Source organism: Pinus tabuliformis, chromosome J, assembly GCF_031772625.1.
Source record: "Pinus tabuliformis cultivar Carrire ecotype Pingquan chromosome J, CPIR1, whole genome shotgun sequence".
NCBI lineage: Eukaryota > Viridiplantae > Streptophyta > Pinopsida > Pinales > Pinaceae > Pinus > Pinus tabuliformis.
In genome coordinates, this window is record NC_142295.1 from 393,753,309 (window position 1) to 393,771,376 (window position 18,068).

Here is an 18,068-nt window from a genome sequence, read left to right on the forward strand (position 1 = left end):
AAGCATTTCTCTTCCTTGGTCCACCCTTGCACAGTAAAAAGCTATTTAAAACACATGCATGATAATTCTCATAACTTATTCAAAAATACAAAAATATGTTTCCTTCAGATAGCGGTAGCCTAGACATGTGCATTTTACCTTCATAGAAGTAATGGCATCTCTTTTAATAGTTTGCATTCTCTTCTTTGCATCATTAGGACTAGCTGGTAGAATTAGGGTTTGTTATGGTTTGCGTTACTTTTTTTGGCTTTCAGTTTCTTTCGATAAGTAGATCAGCTTCCTTTGAGTTATCTTCCATCCATCAGTTACAAAGCTTCTTTTAAGAGCTCATAGAAGTTGGCTTAAGCCCCTAGCGGACTTGTGCCAGCTGACCAAGTGACAACTACGGCAAGAGCTAGTACTTGTGCATACAGCACCGTCGCTTCCAAGTTTGTTACGAACTACCAAGTTGATAAAAGTAAAGAAGGGAGTCCCAAGAGTTACAACATTATTTCTGTAATACTGGAGCCCACCACTTGCAATTTTTTTTTACCAAATTAACATTGATAAAATTATGCTTGCAACTAGGATTTATAGAAACAATGATCTTCTCTTTCTGAATCAATCCATGAACCTGCAATAAGGATATACCAGTAGGAAATAACCCCACATTTTTCTCCTTATCTTGTTTTCTGGCATGAGACCATCTGTCTAAAAGTAATTTTTCAAATTCTTCGTCGGGCAGGTTGGAACACTTCTTTTGGTTAAGTAATCCCCACCATGTGGCTGCATCATCTCTAAAGAATTGCACTACAAACCATTTCTAATTGTTTTTCCATAATGATTTCTGTTCTTTTATGTATTCTTCAATAGTAGGACCATTATCTTTCCCTATAAAAAATTCCTTGCTAGAAGCCATGAAGGTTTGGAAAAATTTCACTTATTTGGCGAAAATTTGAAATTGTCACAGTTTAGTCAATATTGCTCAGAATACCTATTATGACCTGTTTTCGGAAATGGAACAATCATTTTGCATCTTCCCATGTGATAGAGATCTTGATACGGGCACTAGAATTTTAGATCTGCGCTGCAACTCTCCCGTCGTCACCAAAATTTCTGCAAAAAGCGTTGATTTTAAATCAGCGATATCTCCCTCATCCGGACTCCGATTCGACTGATTTTTTTTTTTAATTAGGTATTTTTTCACAAATATTCCAGATCTACAATTATATTTTGCATATCTTGCACCAAAATGTTTAGATCTGTGCCGCAAACTCGCTGCCCTGAAAAATTGTCTACAACCCCACTGATTTTTAGATCAGCGATATCTCCTTCATTCGGACTCTGATTCGACCGATTTTTTTTTTTTTAAATCGGGTATTTTTTCACATAAAATCCAGATCTACAATTATATTTTGAAGATATTGCACAAAAATGTATAGATCTGATCTGCAAACTCGCCGCCCCCGAAATCCTGCAAAAAATAATAAAAAAAATTCTCCACTTTTGCCCAAGAAAGTGCTCTGATACCACTTGTTATAGCTATGATACCACTTGTTATAGATCTAACCCAAAAATATTATAGATTTGATATGAAAATATATGATAATGCAAATAAACCCAGAAATAATATGAAATGATTCTTTATTGATATCAAACCCTTATGGTAGGGTAACACCATAAATTCACTCCTTAAGGAAGGAGAACACTCCACAAGCCATATGTCTGTTCATACAATAATCCTTGACAATCTTGATGTGGAGTCTCTAGCCTTTATATAGGCCTCCTACATACAATACCATGGGTCATTACCACTTGTTATAGATCTAACCCGGAAATATTATAGATCTGATATAAAAATATAAGATAATGCAAATAAACCCAGAAATAATATGAAATGATTCTTTATTGATATCAAACCTTTATGGTAGGGAAACACCATACATTCACTCCTTAAGGAAGGAGAACACTCTACAAGCCATATGCCTGTTCATACAATAATCCTTGACAATCTTGATGTGGAGTCTCTAACCTCTATATAGGCCTCCTACATACAATACCATGGGTCATTACCATGGTTCCCTCATACCATCAAACTAATACCATGGGCCCATTACATTATTACTAACTACTTGTGGTCCCTTACATGATATGGGTTAACCACCTTATTTATTACTATGGCCCATCCCATTATTACATTATTACCTTGGGTACCTCCCTTGGTACCCCATATTATCCCCCCTAGGTATATAACATGTGAACCACTCACCCTGTACATAACACACCACTAGGGGAAGGTGAACCACTCACCCTATTGTCACTCATAGCTCTAAGAGATACTCCAATTCCCTAGGATCTCAGTGTCCAACTCATACGGGGCCCTCATAGGAGGGTCTTTCCATGAATCCAAGTCTCTTTCAGAAGGTTAAGAATTTGACCTTTCCCAAAGGCTTCGTGAGAATGTATGTGGCCTGCTCATCCGTCCTAATGTGATGGAGCCTTATTTCTCCCCATTCTACCATATCTCATATAAAGTGGTACCTGATATCAATGTGCTTGGAACGGTCATGGAACACAAGATTCTATGAAAGGATAATCCCACTCTAGTTGTCGTAGAAGATCGTGGTGATATCTAGTACGTGCTCAGATAACTCACTGAAGAGCTTCCTCAACCAAACAACTTCTATTAATTTTAGGCAACAATGGTATGTTCTATTCTTTAGAGAAATTTTACTTCAATTTCTTCATTAGCCCAATATCAAGATTAGCAATCACATCAACATGATAGTTAAATGTAGATAGAACATAAACATAAGTAGTAGAAGACAAGCCAAGACAAGAGGACACAAGATGTGGCACCAACTAGGGACAAACCCCAATGTGGGGAAACCTTGATCAAATCTTATTTTAGTCTTCAATAGTTCAGCAGAGAGAGATAGTACAATTTACAAATCTGATAATTTATAATAGTAGCAAAAAATCCCTAACCAGAAAAGTCAACACTGGTCAACAAGGAAGATTTTACCCTCAGCAAATCGGTCAACTTTAGTCAACTTCGGCCTCCAAACAACAAGATAAAACAACCCTAAAAATAGTCAAATTTAGCCCAGTCAAATTCTAGTCAAACAACCCACCTGCGATCAGACCTAGCTGCAGTCAACATTGGTCAACAATCAATGCTTAGCCTCGATTTCTATCCCCATAAATGTGGCCTGTCCAAACAGAGATAGCCCTCACAAAAACACAGCTAAAGGAGGTCAACGCATACTAGTCAAACTATCCAGAAATTTGGTCTCTTGAAATTTTGCTCTCCTAAAATTTCGGACGTGTGGAGAGAGAGAGGCCTAGAAATTTGTACCCAATCAATGAGGAGATAGAGAGAGAAGTGTGAAGATGAGAGTGTCCAAATGAGGCTAAGTCACCTTCTATTTAATGCAACATTGAAGATGAATAGATGTGATTGTTGGGCTTTTAAGCCTACATATGTTTGTTGGCCGACCTTGACAATTTGACCATAATCAAAATAAATTCATAACTTCATTTGTACATGTCAAAATCAGATGATATTTAGATCAATCCTACACCTCTCGAAGAGAGGAATATAAGAAAAATATCAGCTATCATAAATAATGACTCATGTGGAGTTTGGCCCTAATTGCCAATTTTAACACTCTCTCTCAACCAAGGAGAACTCCATCTGCTAATCCATTTGCCAATCTGTATTATATGTGCCATCAATGCATTGCTCCACACTTCTCTGCTATGCTGAACTATGAAGAAGAAGAAGTGTTCGATAATGTATCATACCATTCTCTACTAACCCAAAGTCAATCCCAATCAAAGGATAGTGTGTCATACCACTCTTACTAACTCAAAGTTAGCTCCAATCAAAAGAGAGAGTTTCATACCACTTTTACTGACCCGAAGTCAGTTCCAATTAGAAGAGAGTGTCTCATACCACTCTCACTGACCCGAAGTCAATTCCAATCAGAAGAGAGTGTCTCATACCAATCTTATTGACCTAAAGTCAATTCCAATTGATCCTAGATCAATATCAGTCATGCTAGCATAGGGAGTAGAATAGTACACGATGTGTCCATCGGTAGTACTATGCTCCTTATCCTCATTTCCCTACTCATTTCTAGATGAGAGGTACTTCCCATGAGTCCCAGATTTCATGGGTAGGATGTCTCAGCAGGAGAAGGATGAGCCACTCATCCTGCCTACATGTTGCCAAGGGATATCATAGGGGAAGGTTTAACCACTTACCCTATACACAAAAAATGACTACGGGAAGGTTGAACCACTCACCCTATGGTTTCTCATCACCCCAAGAAGTACCCCAAGCTCCCAAAGCTCCTAGAGCTCAATGTCCATCTCATATAGGACCCTTATAAGAGGGTCTCTCCATGACTCCAAGTTGTTCTCAGAAGGCCAAGAACATGACCTTCCCTAGGGGCTTTGTCAGAATATCAATGACCTACTCATTAGTCCCAATGTGATGGATCCTTATTGTTCCTCGTTGTACCATATCCTGGATAAAGTGGTACCTGATATCTATATGCTTGGAAGGATCATGAAACATGAGATTCTCTAATAATCAGATCCCACTCTAGTTGTCGTAAAGGATCACAGCAGTATCCAACACATGTCCAAACAACTCATTGAAGAGCTTCCTCAACCAGATAGCTTCACAGGAGGCCTTATTAGCAGCTATTTATTCAACCTCGGTGGTGCTCAAGTAAAATGATTTATGCTTCTTGCTCATCTAGGATATCAAAGAAGAACCCAAAGAAAAACAACATCGAGAAGTGCTCTTATGATCCAACACACTTCCAACCCAATCAACATTAGAATAACCATGCAACCTCACATCTTCGGCAGTTTATCTTATTCCATGAGTGATTGTGCCCCGAACATATCTCAGAAGATTCTTGGCACCAATCCAACGTATATGATGAGGTTCAACCATATATTGGCTCAATGTGTTAACTTCAAAACATACGTCCGGACAAGATTTCACCAAGAACATCAGTGCTCCTATGAGTTGACGTTACTCAGAAGCATTTCCAATTCAAGTCCAGTAGCACTACCACATAACTTCTTAGAGTTAAGTTCCATCAGAGTAGACACAGGCTTGCAGTCCACCATCCCAAATCTTTCCAATATCTTCACAACATATTTTCATTGAGAGAGAAAAATTACACCTGCCTTTTTCCAGACCTCCATCCCTAGGAAATAATGCATCGATCCTAGGTCCTTCATCTCAAATTCAGAAGCCAACTCCCTCTTACATTTGTGAATGAGAGGGTATGCACTTCCATCAGCTCCTTGTTTTATTTTGTAGAGACACTTAGAAGTGACAACCGATTTTTCCTAGGGTCTAGGGACCACATCCTAGACATCATTCTTCATAATTCAATCGTATCCTTCATTCATAGAAACCTTCCATACTTGATGCTTCACGGCATCTTCAAATGATGAAGGATCATTTTGAATGATAGTGCTCATGGTGGTCAAATATCCTTGATAACTGTTCAGTTTCTTGCTTTCACAGAAATTCCCCCTTGGTGCAATGTGTCTCTCGGCATCTTCAAGAGTCTCCCTAAGCCATGAGGGTCTCCTTTTGGAGGAGGAGGGCTCATGAGGAGGAGGATCAATAGGATCCATAGGTTCATCAACATTAGGCATCGTTTCATCTTCTTTTGCTCCCTAATTTCTGGTGTCAGCTTCTTTGTCCTTCCTTAGGATAAGAAGGTTGTTGATCTTCCTGAGGGCCATATCTTCATCAAAGGTGACATCATGACTCATCTCAACTTCCTTTTGACCAACCACATAAATTCTATATCCCTTAGGATTTTCACTATAGCCCACAAAGATTCCCTTCTTCCCATATGCACCTAATTTGCTTATTTTCTCTTTTGGCACATGAAAATATATTGGACTTCCAAAACTTCTAAAATGAGAGACATCAAGTTTCTTACCAGTGAACATTCCTTTAGGAGTCTTGGAGTCCAATGCTTCATGAGGGCATTAGTTTTGAACATACATGGTGGTATTTGCAGCTTCAGCCTATAGGAACTTCAGAAGGTCTTCATCATGAAGCATGGCACGAACTGCTTCTAAAAAGAGCGATTCTTCCTTTCAGACACACCATTATGCTCATGAGTGTATGAAATTTTAGTCTCCCTCTTAATGCCAACTTCTCCGCAATAATATTGGAATTTATTGGATTCGTTCTCAGTCCCATTATCAGTCCTCAATATCTTCATTTTCTTCTCGAATTGGTTTTAGATCAAGGTTTTGAAGTGTCAGAACCAGGAGAACACTTCATCCTTCTTCTTCAAGAAGTAGATCCAAGTCTTGCAAGAATAATTATCTGTAAAGGAGAGATAATTTAAGTATCCTCCCAAAGAGTTTACGGGTGTCATACCAGATATGTCGAAGTGGATCAATTGCAATATATCTGTGATCTTGCTATTACTTGAGGGGAATGGTCTCCTTGTAAATTTTCCTTCAGCAAATCCAAGACATACACCTTCATGCTCTACTTTGAACTCGGGCATGCCTCTCACCATCTATCTCACATCGGGTAGGGCCTTATAATGAAGATGGGCAAACCTCCGATGGCATAGTTCAGATTGTAGAGATGTGTCACAAGACATGCCTCCCAATGGACTTCCTCCAACTTGACACAAAGTGTCAACCTTGAACCCAAGAGTAAAAGCATCTTTGAAATTTCTTTTCCAAACACGTACCTTTCCATCGATGAATGCCACCTTGAATCCTTTGTCCTCCATGGCTGAAATGGACATCGAATTCTTCTTGAGATCAAGGACATATAGTACTTCTTGCAAATGAAAAGTGTTACCTTGATTCAATTGAAGGGTAACATTCCCTACTCCCTTCACGAGGTAGGTGGCATCAACTCCAAGGATTATCTCCAAGTTTGTCTCCTTTTATATTAGATTAGAGAGGGCTTCCTTGTATCCAGTGAAGTGCATTGAGGCACCACTATCAATCAACCAATTTCCCAAAGTGTTTGGAGGAGAGGCAGTGGAGAGGGCCGATATAAGATAGTACTCTTTTTGCTTATTGTTAACAACATATGATTCTTCATACCTGGGGTTCCTTGATTTCTTGGAGGGTTGAAAATTTCCTTGATGTCCCCATTCCTTTTTCCTTTCCCACTGGACCTACCATTCATTTGATCGTTGTTGTTGAAGTTACCCCTGGAATGATTGTGATCATCATCATGCGATGTGTCCCTTCTATTTGGAACTCCCTTTCATAGTGGCCAAACTTATTGCAAACAAAGCATCTACCCTTCTTTCATCCCTTAGATTCAGGATTTCCATGGAAATGAACTTTAGACCCTGCATTATTTATCCTTTTGGCATGAGCAGAGAATGTAGTGGGGTTCCTTCTATTAGAAGGCATTTATTGCTCCACCATTCTTGTTTCTTCTTGAATGCATCTCAACATCAATTCTTCAAACCTTGGAATTCGATCATTGTTGAGGATGGTGGTTCTAAATACATACCACTTGGGTGGGAGTCCTCCAAGGGTGGTGAGAGTAATTTCCCTACTAGGAAGGACTTCTCCAATAGATAGTAGAGCATTCTTGATCTCAGTAATCCTCAAGAAATAGGATTGAATATCCTCATCCTTGCCCTTCTTAATATCCTTCAACTTATTCTTGAGAAATAGAATTTGATTAGCATTAATAACTTTGAACATGTTGACCAACCTATCGTAGATCTCCTTGGAGGTCTTCAATTCGGAGATGTAGACCACCAAATGCTTGTCAATGGAATCCCTGATAATCTTATTTGCTTTGACTTCAGCCCTATTGTACTTGGTCTTTGTAGCATCTGGTGCATTTGAAGGAGGTTTACGGATTCTACCCTGCACATAGTCCATCACTTCTTTTTCTTCCATGGTCAAATCAAGAGACATCTTCCATCCATGATAGTTAGATTTATCATGGAGCTTGTCTTCAGCCGGGAAGTAGGATAAGGAACCCATTGAACCTTTTGTCCTTGTCCAACTGTCTTTGGTGATTTCTCTTTCACTCTTGCTTGGGCTTTGTTTTTACCTCAGCTCTGATACCATGTTAATTTTAGGCAACAATGTTATGTTCTATCCTTTAGAGCAATTTTAATTCAATTTCTTTATTAGCCCAGTATCAATATTCAGATTATCAATCACATCAACATGATAGTAAAATGTGGATAGGACATCAATAAATAGTAGAAGACAAGCCAAGACAAGAGGACACAAGATGTGGCACCAGCTAGGGACAAACCCCAATGTGGGGAAACCCTTGATCAAATCTTCTTTTAATCTTCAATAGTTTAGCAGAGAGTGATAGTACAATTTACAAAACTAATAATTTATAACAGCAGCAAAAGAGCCCTAACCAAAAAATTCAACGTTGGTCAACAAGGCAAATTTGACCCTCAGCAAATCGGTCAACTTCAGTCAACTTCGGCCTCCAAATAGCAAGATAAAACATCCCTCAAAACAATCAAATTCATCCCAGACAAAGTCTGGTCAAACATCCCACCTACGGTCAGCCCTAGCTGTAGTCAACGTTGGTCAAAAATCAATGTTTAGCCTTGATTTATGTGCCCAGAAATGCGGCCTGCACAAATAGAGATAGCCCTCACAAAATGCAGTCAAAGGACGTCAATGCATGCTGGTCAACCCTTGGTCAAACTGTCCAATAATTCAGTCTCCTGAAATTTCGCTCTCCTAAAATTTCGCTCTCCTAAAATTTTGGCCTCCTGAAATTTCACTCTCCTAAAATTTTGGATGTGTGGAGAGAGAGAGGCCTAGAAATACGTACCCAATCAATGGGGAGAGAGAGAGAGAAGTGTGAATATGAGTGTGTACAAATGAGGCTATGTCACCTTCTATTTATATGCAACATTGAGGATGAATAGACATGGCTGTTGGACTTATGAGCCTAAATAAGTTTGTTGGACGACCTTAACAATTTGACCATAATCAAAATAAATTTATAACTTCATTTGTACATGTCAGAATCGGATGATCTTATCAATCCTACACCTCTCTGAGAGAGGAATCCAAGAAAAATATCAGTTGTCATAAATAAGATGACCCATGTGAAGTTTGGCCCTAGTTGCCAATTTTAACAACTTCACAACAGGCCATACTTGTAGCAATGTATTTGGCCTCGACGGTGCTTAAAGCAACCGATTTCTACTTCCTTCTCATCTAAGATATTGAAGCAGACCCTAATAAGAAGTAGCACCCAGACATTCTCTTACGATCCACCACACTGCTAGCCCAATCAACATTTGTATATCCATGTAGCCTCAAAATTCCTGGCAGTGTATCTTAGACCATAGTGGATTGTGCCCTGAAGATATCTCAAGAGATTCTTAGTAGCAATCTAATGAATGTGATGATGATCAACCATAAATTGACTCAACATGTTCACAACAAAGCATATGTCAGGATGTGAGTTTACCAAAACATCAGGGACCCCACAAGTTGATGGTACATGGAAGGGTTTGCTAATCCAGGCCCAACAACACTTTCGCATATCTTCATGAAGTTGAGTTCCATCGAAGTAGACACAGACTTGCGATCCACCATCCCACATCTCTCAAGCATCTTCACAATGTATTTTCCTTGAGAAAGGAAAATCTTACCTACCTTTTGCTAGACTTATGAATGGGCGAAAAAGATGACTCGATTAATTTCCGTCCTGGTCATGATACATATCATAACTCGGACATCCATTTTGAATGCATATCCCATTTTTGCACAGCAGGGTTATGAAAATGCTCTAACCATGTTTCGACTCGTAATACCAATAGATAATGAAGAAAGCACCTCGAACTCGAATAAGTGTATGCTCGAGCATAATAGATCAACCCCTTATACCTTTATCTTCTCAGATACAAAAGTTATATTTAGTTTTTTATTTTCCATTATCTAATGATCTTCTATTATAAGATCAGGAATAGAATTATACTTCTCATCATACTTATTAGATGAAAAAGATATCCAGGTGGATTCATTCATTGAGGAAAATTAAAAATCTAAACATAAAAGAAGAAAAGAAGATAATAGTTACTTGGTCCCGGGCATCCGACATTGTACCCGCAATGATCGGTCATACAATTGCTGTTCATAATGGGAGGGAACATTTACCCATTTATGTAACGGTCCTTCATCTCGAATTCGGAATGCATTGATGAGTGAGAGGGTCATCACCTATTAGAAAGCGATCATCCACATAAGGGACAAGAATGAGAGGCCTATCCTTTTCAACCTTGAAGTATAGGTTCGGGTAAGCATCACTCCTTGTAAATCCCAGATTGATAAGATAGTTGTCAATCCTCTCATACCAAGCCTTAGGGGCTTGCTTCAACCCATAGAGGGTTTTCTTCAACCTGCATATGTGTGACTTACGATCAAGAACTTTGAACCCCTTGGGTTATTCTACATAGACTTCCTCCTTAAGCAAGCCATGCAAGAAAGAAGTTTTGACATCCATTTGATGTAGGCTCCATCCTTGCAAGGTAGCAAGGGATATGATCGAACAGATGGTATATCAGGCAACCGATGCAAATATCCCATGATAGTCTACTCTTTCCTTTTGAGAGAAACCTCAAGCAACGAATTTGGCCTTGAACTTTTCAGCACACCCACCAACTCCACATTTGATTTTGTAGAGCCATTTTGAAGTGACCACTGACTTGTCCTTGGGTCTAGGAACCACATCCCAAACATCATTATTCATGATTGACTCATATTCCTCATTCATCGCATCCTTTCAGACTTGGTGTCTCATGGCTTCTTCGAATGTACATGGCTTATATTTTACAATGGTACTCATAGAATCTAAGGACCTTTGGTACCTATTCTACTTCTTGCTTTCATGAAATGTTCCCCTTGGTGCAACATGTCCCTTGGCATCTTCAAGAGTATCTTTGAGCCACAAAGGTATTTTTCTTGAATAAGAGGGTTCACAAGGAGGTGGATTAATGGGATCCATCAGAACTTCAACATCAGGCATCGAGTCATCAGTCGCAGGTTCATCTTGGTTTCTTGCATCATCATCATTGTCCTTCCTAGGGATAGGAAGATCTTGGACTTTCTCAAGGGAAGAATCTTCATCGAAAGTGACTTCATGACTTATTTCCACTTCTCTTTGACTAGGCACATAGATTCTATATGCATTTTAAGTTTCACTGTAGCCCACAAATGTTTCTTTCTTCCAAAATGCATCTAGCTTGTTTCTTTTCTCTTTTAGCACATGAAAATATACGGGACAACCAAAATTATAAAATGAGAAACATCGAGTTTCTTGCTAGTGAAAACTTCTTTAGGTGTCTTGAAGTCCAATGCTTAATGCAAGCATCTATTTTGAACATACACAGCGGTGTTGGCAGCTTCTCCCCATAATAACTTCGGTAAGCCTTGGTCATGCAACATGGCATGGGTGGCTTCTATGATAGTTCGATTCTTCCTTACAGCGACTCCATTTTTCTCAGGAGTATATATAGTAATGGTCTCCCTCTTAATGCCTACATATTTACAATAGTCATTGAATTCATTTGACTCATATTCGGTCACATTATCGGTCCTCACTACTTTGATCTTCTTCCATGTTTGATCTTGACCAAGGCTTTGAAAGAGTGGAACCATTTGAACACTTCATCATTCTTCTTTAAGAAATAGATCCATGTTTTGCGAGAGAATTCATCCACAAAAATTGCATAGTACAAATATCCTCCCAAATATGTTACGGGCAACATACCTAATAAATCAGAATGTGTTGGGTTGTGTTATATTATTTCCACGACTAGCCCACGTAGTGAACTGGGGGGTTAGAGGGGGGCCAGAGCCCCCTCTTTGTTGCGCCGATTGCGCAGCGAGGGGGTCACAGGGGGGCGGCAACCCCCCCTGTCCGAGGGGTTTGAGGGGGGTGGGTAGCTCCCCTCTATAGGGTCCATGGAGCCCCACTCTATAGGGTCTGTGGAGCCCCCCTCTATACGGTCCGTGGCAGCGCCCTGGAGATTTTTTTTTTTTGGACCCTATATTAGGTTGGGCGGACCTACCTATGGTTTTCGGTCCATGGTTTTGGATGCGATGGTTTTTTCGGTCCTTGGTATTGGATGCTTCGGCATGTATAAATATGTATTGTAACATTGAAAGGAATATAATGAAAAATCAAGCTGGTAGTCCTGGTTTTGGGATCCAGGAGAAAATCTTTGTGTATATGTGTTTTATGTGTTATGCTCTTGCATTGTTTATTTTATGTGTTTTAGAATTCGTATGCAAGTAATTTTTGTACGGGGTTAAAACCTACATTTGATATCAGAGTTGTTTTTGCTTCAAGGGGACGCCTTTGTTGCTTAGGGGTTTCGCTCGAGCCTGTGGTAGACCTTGTTTAGTGGAAGATCTGTGGGATCGATTCTGGTAGTGAAAGAAGATGGCGAGCGGTGGAAAGATAGAGATCTAGAAATTTACTGGTCAAAGTTTTGAGTTGTGGAAACTCAAGATGGAGGATCTGTTGGTGGATAAAGATCAGTGGATCGCGATAGATCTGGGTACTAAACCAATGGGAGTGTCTGATGAAGAATGGAAGGAGTTGGATCGGAAGACAAATAGCACAATAAAATTGTGTGTCTCAGATTCAATATTGTTGAATGTATCGGGGGAAGATACAATGAAGGCTTTGTGGGACAAGTTAGAGACTTTATACCAATCTAAGTCTTTGGTGAATAAACTATTCCTACGGAAAAAGCTGTATAACCTGAGGATGAAAGATGGAGACTCGGTGACAGAGCATCTGAATACATTTAATACTGTGGTAAGTCAGTTATCATCTGTTGATATCAAAATTTTAGATGAAGATAAGTGCATTATTTTGTTGTGTTCTCTACTAGATTCGTGGGATAGTTTGGTTATTACAATAGGTGGAAATGCAACTGCTTTGCAGTTTGATGAAATAGTCTCAGCCTTGCTGACGGAGGAGATGAGACGAAAAAATATGGAGAGCCAGAATGATGATGCTTTGTTTGTACGAGGACGGTCCCAAAACAGAAACAAAAATAAGTCATCAAGTGGGAGATCTAAATCTCCAGGAAAACCTCTAAAGGTGGTGTGCTGGAAATGTGGAAAGGAAGGGCACTACAAAAGGAACTATAAATCTAAAGCTCTTGACAAAGGAAAGGGATCTGATGATGCTCCTTCTGCAGAGGCGAAAACCACCTCAGATGAAGGTGGGGATGTGTACTTGGCTTCTTCAAGTACACATGTAGATCATGAGGCATGGTTGATTGACTCGGGTGCATCCTTTCACTTCACTCCCCATAGAGAGTGGTTCTGCGAGTATGAGAAATATGATGGTGGTGACGTCTTCTTAGGGGATGATAGGAAGGCTAGAATCATTATTCACAAAAAGTAAAGTTGAAGTTGCAAGGTGGAAGGGTTAGAACACTTCCAGATATTCTACATATTCTTGCATTGGCCAGAAATCTGATTTCTGTAAGCAAGTTGGATGATGCAGGTGTAAAAACAGTGTTTGAGAAGGATACCTACAAGATGGTTCGTGGAGTACTGGTATTGATGCAGGGAGTTCGGATTGGAACTCTATACAAGTTGTAATGTAGCACTATTTTTGATGGGTGCAACAGTTCTGTGGTTCCTGAAATTGGAGCAGAAAATCTAGTGGTCTCTGGAGAGAAGACCATGATGTGGCATCAAAGGCTTGGACATATTGGAGAGAAGGGCCTTCGAATACTTCATGGTAAAAGTATGGTATAAGATATGAGTAATATCTCTCTAGATTTTGATTTCTGTGAAAATTGTGTATATGGGAAGAAAAATCGGGTGAGTTTCCCCTTTGGTGGTAAGACGGCGAAACAGATATTAGAGCTTGTGCACAGTGATGTGTTTGGACCTGTGAAGGTTCCATCACTGGGTAAGTCTATGTACTATGTATCATTTATAGATGACTTCTCAAGGAATACATGGATATATTTCCTTAAGAAGAAATATGAGTTCTTTAATAGGTTTAAAGAATTTAAGGCTTTGGTGGAAAACCAGACAGAGAAGAAGATAAAGGTGCTAAGGACAGATAACGGTGGAGAGTTTTGCAGTAAGGAATTTGAAGAATTTTGTAAGAAGTGTGGTATAGCATGACAGAAGACTACTACACATACACCTCAGAAAAATGGAGTTGCAAAAAAAATGAACAAGACATTGATGGAAAGGGCAAGAAGCATTCTTAGTGGTGTCAGGTTAGGACAAGAATTCTGGATAGAGGCGGTGGAGACAGCATGTTGCCTGGTCAACGGATCACCTTCATCAGCGTTGGAGGATAAGACTTCACAAGAGGTATGGACTGGTAAGAAACACTCTCTTTCACATCTGAGGGTATTTGGATGTGATGCATATGTACATGTTCCAAAGGAGAAACGAACCAAGTTGGATAATAAATCTGAAAAGTGCATCTTTATTGGGTATAAGGATGGTTTAAAGAGTTAAAAACTTTGGAACTCAGCAACAAGAAAGGTTGTGTATAGCCGAGATGTGGTGTTTAGAGAGGTGAAATATGTTATTAAACATAAAGTCCAACCAAAGGAACTTGAGAAGATAGAGATTGAGCTAAAGGAGGAAGAATTAGACCCTACAACAGAGGAGGAATCAGAAGATGAAGAGCCACAAACTCCGAGTGTAAGAAGATCAGTTCAAGAAAGAAGGCAGCCAGAAAGGTATAGCCCATTTGTTTTCTGTTCAAATTTTTCTTTATCTATTACTGATGATGATCCCAGAACTGTGAAGGAAGAAATAGATTCAAAGGATGGAAAACTCTGGAAAGAGGCCATGGTTGATGAAATGACATCTTTGCACAAAAATGAGGCTTGGAATCTAGTGGAGTTTCCAGATACAAGGAAACCCATTGGAAGCAAATGGGTGTTCAAGAAGAAGACAAATGCAGAAGGAAAGGTGGAGAAATACAAAGCTCGATTGGTAGCAAAAGGTTATTCCCAGGTGCCGAGAATTGATTTTGGTGATATTTTTTTCTTCTGTTGCTAAGGTAACTTCTATTAGATTACTTTTATCTGTTGTTGCTACTTTTGATTTTGAGGTAGAACAGATGGATGTGAAGACAACATTTCTTCACGGGGATCTGGAACAGGAGATCTACATGAAGCAACCTGAAGGCTTTGTGGTGAAGGGTAAGAAAGAACTAGTATGCAGGTTAAAGAAGTCTCTGTATGGGTTGAAACAATCACCAAGGATGTGGTATCAGAAATTTGATACATTTATGCGGGGACTTGGCTTCACCATAAGCAAAGCAGATCACTGTGTGTATTTTAAATTAATTGGTGACTGTGCTATTTATCTGGTCTTGTATGTGGATGATATGTTGCTGGTTGGAAATGACAAAGAAATTATCCAAGATTTGAAGACCCATTTGTCCTCCAAATTCGACATGAAAGATCTTGGTGCTACAAACTATATTTTGGGCATGGAAATTAAAAGAAATCAGACAAAGAGGAAGCTCTAGTTAAACCAAAGGAAGTATGTTGAGACAATATTATAGAGGTTTAATATGCAGGATAGTAAACTAGTGAAGGTTCCTATTCCTATAAGTGTAAAGTTATATGTTGAAAAGTGTCCCAAGAGACAAGAAGAGGAAGAGGACATGTCCCGTGTTCCATATGCAAGTGCAGTCAGTAGCTCGATGTATGCGATGGTCTGTACTAGACCAGACATTGCACATTTAGTGGGAGTATTGAGCAGGTTTATGTGAAAACCAGGGAAGGAGCATTGGACAACAGTGAAGCGGATTTTCAATTATTTGCATGGCACTAGTGTTTATGGTTTGTGCTACCAAGGAAGACCAGGATTGGACAGAGTGTTGGATATTTATGGCTTTGTTGATGCAGACTGGGCTAGAGATCCGGATCAGAGAAGATCTACAAGTGGGTATGTGTTTAACCTATTTGGAGGTGTAGTCAGTTGGATGAGTAAGAAACAATTTTCAGTGGCACCATAAACTACAAAGGCAGAATACATGGCAGCCACTCATGCAAGCAAAGAAGCAGTTTGTTTGCAGAGATTGTGTTCAAGTATGGGTTTAGTACAAGGAGCTATAAGGAAAGATTGTGACAGGAAAAGTGCAATTTTCTTAGCAAAGAACCCTACTTATCATTCAAAGACAAAGCACATTGATGTTCAGTATCACTTTGTGAGGGATATGATAGAAGACGAAAAGGTGTTGCTGGTAAAGGTGGACACTTTGAGGAATACTTCAGATGCATTAACAAAATCTGTGAGCTCTGAGAAATTCTCTTGGTGTAGAGAAACAATGGGCATTTCCCTGGCTGGATAAATGACTAAGCTCTCCTATGGCCCCTTGTGGAAAGGAAACAACAAGTGGGAGAATGTTGGGTTGTGTTATATTCATTCCATGACTAGCTCATGTAGGGAACCAGGGGTTAGAGGGGGGGGAGAGCCCCCCCTTTGTTGCGCCGATTGCGTAATGGGAGGATCACAGGGGGGGAAGCAGCCCCCCTGTCGGAGGGGTTTGAGGGGGGTGAGTAGCCCCCTTCTACGGGGTCCGAGGCAGTGCCCCGAGAAACCTTTTTTTAGGACCCTATATTCGGTTGGGCAGACTTACCTATGGTTTTCGGTCCATGGTTTTGGACGCGATGGTTTTTTCAATCCATGGTATTGGATGCTTCGGCATGTATAAATATGTATTGTAACATTCAGAAGAATATAATGAAAAATTAAGCTGGTGGTCCCAGTTTTGGGATCCAGGGGAAAATCTCTGTGTATATGTGTTTTATGTGTTATGCTCTCGCATTTTTTATTTTATGTCTTTTAGAATTCATATGCAGGTAATTTCTGTACGGGGTTAAAACCTACAGAATGGACCAATTGAAGAATATCAGTAGTTTGACTTTGACTTGAGGGGAATGGTCCCTTTATTTGATTTCCAGCTGAACAACCTTGACACACTCCTTCATGGTCTAAGTTGAATTTGGGCATACCTGTGACCATCTTCTTTACATCAAGTAAGGCTTTATAATGAAGGTCAGCAAATCTTCGGTGCCATAATTCGGATTGAAGAGAAGTATCATAAGTCATTGCTCCCAATGAACTTCCTCCAACCTAATAGAGACCTTCAACCCTAAATCTAAGAGTGAATTCATCTTTCGTATTTCTTTGCCAAAAACAAACCTTCCCATCAACGAAAGTCACCTTGAAACCTTTATCTTCCATCGTAGAAATAGAGACCAAGTTCTTTTTTAGATCAAGTACATACAACACTTGTTGCAAATGAAAGGTTTGACCTTGATTTAAGTCAACAGTAATAGTACCAATCCTTTTACAGGATGAGTGGCATTATCCCCAAGTATAATCTCCATATTAGTCTTATTTTCAATTAAGTTTGAGAGGGCCTCCTTGTACCCAGTGAAGTGCCTTGAGGTACCACTATCAATCAACCAACGATCCAATATATCCGTAGGAGAGGCAGTGATGAGGGCAGAAATAAGATAAAATTCTTTTTGCATTTCTACAACATTAACTTCTTCATACCTGGAGTATCTTGACCTCTTGGGAGGACAACCATTTCCACATCGAGAAGTGAGAGCATTCCTCTTTTCTTTGTTGTTGAACATTTTGTTCCTTTTATTGCCATTACCTTTGTAGTTGTTGTTATTGTTGTCATCATCTCTTGGAGTATCTTTCTTGTGAGGACACTCTCTAGCGAAGTGGCCAACCCTTTTGCAATTGAAGCATCTTCTTTTTCTTCTTTCTTTGAATCCTGGCTTGAACCCTTGACCTTATCTTCGTGGACCAGGATTGTTTTTTCCTCTTAGCATGAGCGGAAAAGGCAGTAGGATTATTTCCATTTGAAGGCTTGTCTCTTTCCATCACCCTTATGTATTCTTAAGTGCATCTAGCCAGTAATTCCTCAAATCCTAGAATCATGTCATTGTTGAGGATGGTAGTGTTAAACACATCTCATTCTCTTGTAAGGCCTCCAAGTGCAATAAGAGTGAGTTCTCTACACCAATAAC